The 6,976-nt window shown below is 44.8% G+C and overlaps 1 pseudogene; it reads right to left on the reverse strand.

The window, feature by feature from the left end:
- Positions 1–622: 622 nt before the first annotated feature.
- On the reverse strand, positions 623–1,484 carry LOC126994465 (signal transducer and activator of transcription 5B-like; annotated as a pseudogene).
- Between the last annotated feature and the right edge of the window lie 5,492 nt (positions 1,485–6,976).

Raw genomic sequence — 6,976 nt, forward strand, 5'->3', positions numbered from 1 at the left:
AACTCCTACAAACACTGATAAACATTTACTAGGTTTATGACAGACAATCTATGAGAATATTTCTGTACTGTTTCTTAACATCCATTAGTTGTGAACAGCATGCAAATAATATTTTCCACCACGGACAAGTGTCCACTTTTCCAGTCAGTCCCTGTCTGTCACGCTGCCAAACACTGAGGACCACATGGAGGCTGAGAAGTCTGTGTCTGGCAGGCTTTCCAGGGTGTCAGGACAATCAGCAGGGTTGTTGTGGGGGCGTTGTGGAGACACATTGTCACTCCTATATTAAAACATTTTGTTAACCAGGTTCACATATTTGGCAAGGCTTTCCTAGGAGTTGTGAGCATTTCCAGGGGTGGTTTTATGAGCCCGGTGGTAGTTTGATCCTTCTTCTGTAGCATGAACCTTAAAAAACACTCATTAGAACCTGATTGACCCCCTCTTTGACCTTCAGAAATAGCTGATGTGAGAAGCCAAAGTGTCTTATAATACCGAGCACAATGAGATGGCTTGGTGCTCACAGGAGGTGGATCTGCGGCATCATGCCTTGGATACATTGCTTGTGGAGCACTGGGCTAAGATTCCCCTGACATGCCCTGCTGCTGGGATGTTAAGAATTAGACGAGGCTTGACACACCCATTGTTGGCTGTGGTGTAGTACTTGCTGCTCTTTGGGTTCAGGTACAGGACGAATTGAAGGTCTGCTATAGCACATGCCCCAAACTGTACCTTAGCACCTCACCCAGCGGACAAAGGAGTTACTGGTACAAGGCTGAAGCAGGAATACCTGCCTCTGAACACAGTCTTTAGTGGTGTCTTCCATGCCATATTGCCTCCCCCAACTTCTGAGTCAGAGAAGCGCAGGAGCCCTAGGCTTGGAGTTTTTTATCATTTCCTCAGCCTGCGGGTGTCCCACAAAGCCCAAGGCTCTAAGGCTGTGCTCCTTGGTGACCTTCAAAGAACCACTCCCAAAAAGTTAAGTTCCGTCCTGACAGAGGCTCCTTGCAGAACCATGACCATGACATGTTAGTGAAATCTTGTACTTGAGGACTCCTGAATGCCTTTCCAGCTAAGAACTTTAGGTTGTCTTCTGTCAAGCCTCTTCCTGTGGCAGATTGGAATTTGGCATCAAACACGTCCAAAACCTGTGGCCATGGAACCTTCTGAGGCAGTGTGTGCGCCCTTGCTTGGCAAATGCATCATCCCAGCAGACTGTGGGCCAAGCATGAGGCTCCTGGCTGCCATGAACACTGCAGGCAGTGACACACTTGGAACACCACCTCACCAACACTGAACTGTGCCTGGAAGAGTAGGGAAAACTTGTCATCCAGAACTGAGTCCGCGCCCTTCTTCTCAGCTCTCTTTATTTTCATGTCTCGGAAACTAAGGGAGAGCTGCCTTGAGCCCTGGTGATGCTCCATGCTGCCAGTATTGTTGAGAATTTCCCCTGACATTTCAGCTTTGCTCATTGTTGAGGAGAGCATTGGGGGCCTCACTCATGATGGGCAGTCTCACCTGAGGTGGGTCGTGGTCACCTGCCACCCACCACTAGACGCACACTTGATGAGAATCTGATGTTTGGCTTCATGATGTGATGTTTGTTCAGTACTGGAGAGCAAAGGACTCACTCCTGTTCTTGACACAACTGCTTGAGTTAATCTGATGTTTCTTGGGGCGGCGAGGCAGGTTGTGTGTGTGTGTGTGTGTGTGTGTGTGTGTGTGTGTGTGTGTGTGTGTGTGTATTTACCTAGTTTTGTGTGTGAGAGAGAGAGAGAGAGAGAGAGAGAGAGAGAGAGAGAGAGAGAGAGAGAGAGAGAGAGAGAGAGAGAGAGAGAGAGAGAGAGAGAGAGAGAGAGAGAGAGAGAGAGAGAGAGAGAGAGAGAGAGAGAGAGAGAGAGAATATCCCATATCGTGGTTTATACTTTTTTAGATAATTTTTTTTCAGATTAATCTCTTATATATATATATATATATATATATATATATATATATATATATATATATATATATATATATATATATATATATATATATATATATATATATATATATATATATATATATATATATATATATATATATATATATATATATATATATATATATATATATATATATATATATATATATATATATATATATATTTATATATATATATATATATATATATATATATATATATATTTTGTGAGATCTTGCTATTAAAGCAGCGTAGTGTCCACAGGTATTAAACTTGCCCCTTCCTGGCCATTTATTTATCAGTGGTATTTGCTGGAAATCACCTCCATTCTTTTTTCCAAAGGTCAGGTCGTGGGCAAGGTCTGTGGCCGTGAGCTGACCACCAAGATGCTGCTGCCCACGGTGCCGGCCATGGCCAAGGGCAGGATGGCCAGGACTACAGATGATGGGCCACTCCTAGACAAAGAGTAAGAGGGAGCATGAAGGGCTGCAAGGGTTTGTTCAGGATGGAAGGCGAGGGAGAGAGAGAGTGAGGGGAAGGGAAGGACAGCTTAGGGAAGACTAACACAGGAAGATCAAAGAGAAGGATATCGTGTGTGTGTGTGTGTGTGTGTGTGTATTTACCTAGTTGTAGTTTTACAGGCCTGGGCTTTACTCTGGTGTGGTCCCGTCTCCATATCTACATTTATCCAACTTTTCCTTAGCACACTCCTCGCCAATACTACATCCTCACTTAGTCTGTTCCAAAGCTCTATATTTCTTTGCAGGAAGCTATATTTCTTTATGTCTCTCAAGCATCTTCCTTTCCTCAATTTTTTACTGTCCTCTTGTGTTCCTGGCGGTAATTTCCTCTTTTAGTAGTAACTCCTCGTTGTCTACTTCTTCCATTTTGCTCAATAATTTGTAGATTTGTATTAGGTCTCCCCTTTCTCTTCTTTGTTCTAGTGTTGGTAGGTCCATTTCCTTCAGTCTTTCCTCATGTGTCAATCCCTCCAGCTCTGGAGCCATTTTTGTATTCTTTCTAGTTTCTTTATGTGTTTCTTCTTATGAGGAGACCACACTGCCTCTGCAATTCCAACTTTGGTCTGGTCATGGTGGTAATTAACCTTCTCATCATATCCATGTAGTGGAATGCTGTTCCTATATTTCTCACCATGTTATACGTATTCCCGAATATTCAATTAACGTGACTCTCTGGCTGTTTGTTATCTTGCATTATTACTCCCAGATCTCTCTCTTCTTGAACTTTCTTTAATGTTTCACCATCTCCCATTTTATATGTCCATTTTGGTCTTCCTTCACTTTTTCCCATTTCCATAACATGACATTTTTTCACATTGAATTTCATCTCCCATTCCATACTCCACTTCCAAATCTTGTTTAGGTCTTCTTGCAGAATTACAGTCTTTATTGTTTCTTACATGTGTGTGTGTGTGTGTGTGTGTGTGTGTGTGTGTGTGTGTGTGTGTGTGTGTGTGCAATTCACCTCTTGATCTGCTGCGGGTCTCTCTCGAGACAGCCAGCCGTTTCCCTACGGAGGAACACAGAGCTCATGGTACTGATCTTTGGGTAGGACTGAGACCACTCACACACAACACACCGCGACAACGAGGTCACAATTCCTTGCCTGACATCGCGTACCTACTCACTGCTGGGTGAACAGGGGCTACACGTGAAAGAAGATAAACCCAACTTATCTTCACCAGGCTGGGGAATCGAAGCCCGGTCCTTCTGGTTGTGAGCCAGACGCTCTACCTCTGAGCTACCGGGCCGTGTGTGTGTGTGTGTGTGTGTGTGTGTGTGTGTTGTGTGTGTGGGTTTGTCTGTCTGTGTGTGTGTGTGTGTGTGTGTGTGTGTGTGTGTGTGTTTACCTAGTTGTGACACAGGAAAGGAGCTCCGCTCACGCTGTCCTGTCTCCATATCCTCTTATCCAACTTTTCCATAAAATCATGAATGTTTCTTGCACAAATCACCTCCTCCTCCAGTCTATTCTACAGCTCAATGCTTCTGTTTGGGAAGCTAAACTTTTTCACATCTCGCCTACACGTGGACACCCTCAACTTCTTTCCATGTCCTCTCGTTTCCCTCTCGCTCCACACACACAGGTCCTCTCTGTCCAGATTCTCCACCCCGCTTGCCACCCTGTACACCGCTATCAGGTCTCCTCTCTCTCTTCTTCTCTCCAGGGTTGTGAGCCCCATGCTATTGAGTCTCTCCTCGTAAGTCCGATCCCTAAGTTCCGGTACTACCTTAGTTGCCACTCTCTGCACTCTTTCCAGCTTTCTTATGTTCTTCTTTTCATGAGGAGACCAGACCACTGCTGCATACTCCAACCTTGGCCTTATCATTGTAACTATTATTTTCTTCATCATCTCCTCGTCCAAAATACACAAATGTTGTCCTTATGTTATCCTGTTGATGTGTTTGTCCGGTGACATGTTCTCTGAGACAGTCACTCCCAAATCTTTTTCTTCCATTCCTTTGCATATTATCTCACTTCCCATCTTATAATTGTATTCACATCTACCACTCCTACCAAACTCTATTTTTTTTTACATATCCCAAGGTTGTTCTATCTGCCATGTACCACTCCACTCCCATATTTTGTCCAGGTCCCTCTGCAATGCCTCACAGTCCTTCACATCATTGACTCGTCTCAATAGCTTTGCATCATCTGCAAACAAACTCACATAGCTGGTCACTCCGTCCACCATATCATTTATATAAACAGCAAACATTATTGGTGCCAGCACCGAACCTTGTGGGACCCCACTCATCACAGGGCACCAGTTGGAAACCCTGTCCCTAATTATTGTCCTCATTTCCCTGTTAGTTAGGAAGTCCTCCAGCCACTTAATCAGTCCATCACCCACTCCACCCCTATTTTTAATTTTCCAAATTAGTCTTCTGTGCGGTACTTTGTCAAATGCCTTTTTCAAATCCAGGTACACTCCATCCCCCCAGCTAAAGATGATGACATGTTTTTTGTGTGGATTGCGACGTTGTTGGTGGCTGATGCGTGTGTTGAGGCTTCCCTGTCCCTTGCAGGGCAGCACCTTGTGTGAGGCGTGTGGCCGAGGGTTCAGCAGGAAGGAGGCGCTCCAGCGGCACGAGGCGAGAGTCCACGGGAAGGCCCACGGCAGCCACCAGTGTGGCCGCACCTTTCCCCACACCTCCCTGCTGGCCGAGCACCTCAGGCCACACCAGGGATGCACTTGTCCGGAATGTTCCAAGGTGTTCAGGTAGGCTGCAGGGAGTGGTACCTTTTATTCCTAGTTCTGTCAGCTGCATGTCTCCCCCCAGGGGTGAAAGTAAGATTAGAATCTTGCCGGTACTGTCTTCAAAAGTGTACCCCTGCGTACAGGCTGTAGACGGCTGTATATCTCTTACCGGTACAGTGTACCCCTGTGTACAGGCTGTAGGCGGCTGTATATCTCTTACCGGTACGGTGTACCACTGTGTACCGGCTTACTGTCACCCCTGTCTCCACCCCATCCAACACCTTGCTGCTCATGGCTTTCTGCGCCTTTCTTCATCCTATGCAATTTCAATTCTTTTCACTTTTTCCTTCACATCGCTGTCTGATTTTGCCTTATTGTTGCATCAGTGAGTGAGATTTTCCTTATTTACATTTTTTCCTTTGCACGTCAAGCCAGTTTTTATTTCCCCATTTAGCAAACTGACTTTCCTTTCTTTCTTCATGCTAAGTCCATCCCTATGCTGTCCAGCTCCCTAATGAGGTGCCAAGTTTATGAAAAAAGTATATTAGAGCAAAAATATTTTAAAAGTCACCGCAGTCATTTATACAATTGATTTTCGTTGAATTCTAAGCAACTCGACTGCTGCGACTGGCATGGATTTGGCTTTTACTGGTAGCCTGGTTACATACACTCCCAGGTCTTTCTCTGCCTCTGTGGTGGATAGTGGAGTGTTTCCCATGTGGTATTGGTGTGCTGGATATTCCTTTCCAAGGTGCAGGAATTTACAGTTTTCTTCATTGAATTGTATCATCATCATCATCATCATTTCATGGACGCCTGCTCCTAGGAGCTCCCGCCAGGGGATGACCATGGCAGAAGAGCTTCCAACTTTCTCTATCCAGACACTCCATCCTTGCCTGCTCAAAGTTTCTCAAAGATCTTTCCCCCCTCTCCCCAACGTACTCTTGCACCCTATCCCTCCATTTCACTGGAGGTCGTCCTCCAGCATTCCCTCCCTCTATCTCGCTCACATACACCCTTCTGGTCATCTTACTCTCCTCCATTCGCTCCATGTGGCCAAACCACTTTAAAGTCTGTCGCTTCACTTCTTCCACCACTCCACACTTCTTCCCTTCACCCCTGTGACACATTCCAAAATGCTCGTACACACTTTCATTACTCATTCCATCCATTCTACTCACACCACAAGCACTCCTCAAATAACTCATTTCCACTGCCTGCACTCTAGACCTCTGACTTTCATTCCAGGCCCACGTTTCACTTGCATATGTGAGGGTTGGTACTATTATTGTATTTCTCAAATCCCTCTTTACCTCCATGCTCACACTTCTGGCATTCATGATTCGTCCCAAAGACCCTACCACCCTTCTTCCTTGCAATGCCCTTTCTCTTGTCTCTCCCTCCATACCACCATGCTTACACATAACTGATCCAAGGTACTTAAACTCATTGACCTCCTCCATTTCTTCACCATTCAAAATTATTTTGCATTCTTTTTCACATTCAATTCCCACTCTATATGGGCATACAAAATCTACAACCTCACTTCTACTTCGCTCACAAACCATCACTTTACTTTTGTTGACATTTACTTTCAGCTTTCTCCTGTTACAGACACTGTCAAAAACACTGACCAAATTTTGTAGGTCACTTTCATTTTCAGCAATGAGCACCGTGTCATCAGCAAACAGTACTGAATTCAGTACCCACTTCCTTCCCTCATCGAACAGTCTTACTCCAACTTTTCCAACTTTGCCCTTAATTCCTCTAATAATACCATCCATATAGATATTGAA

The sequence above is a fragment of the Eriocheir sinensis genome, unplaced genomic scaffold (assembly GCF_024679095.1).
Source record: "Eriocheir sinensis breed Jianghai 21 unplaced genomic scaffold, ASM2467909v1 Scaffold8, whole genome shotgun sequence".
Taxonomy (NCBI): Eukaryota; Metazoa; Arthropoda; class Malacostraca; order Decapoda; family Varunidae; genus Eriocheir; species Eriocheir sinensis.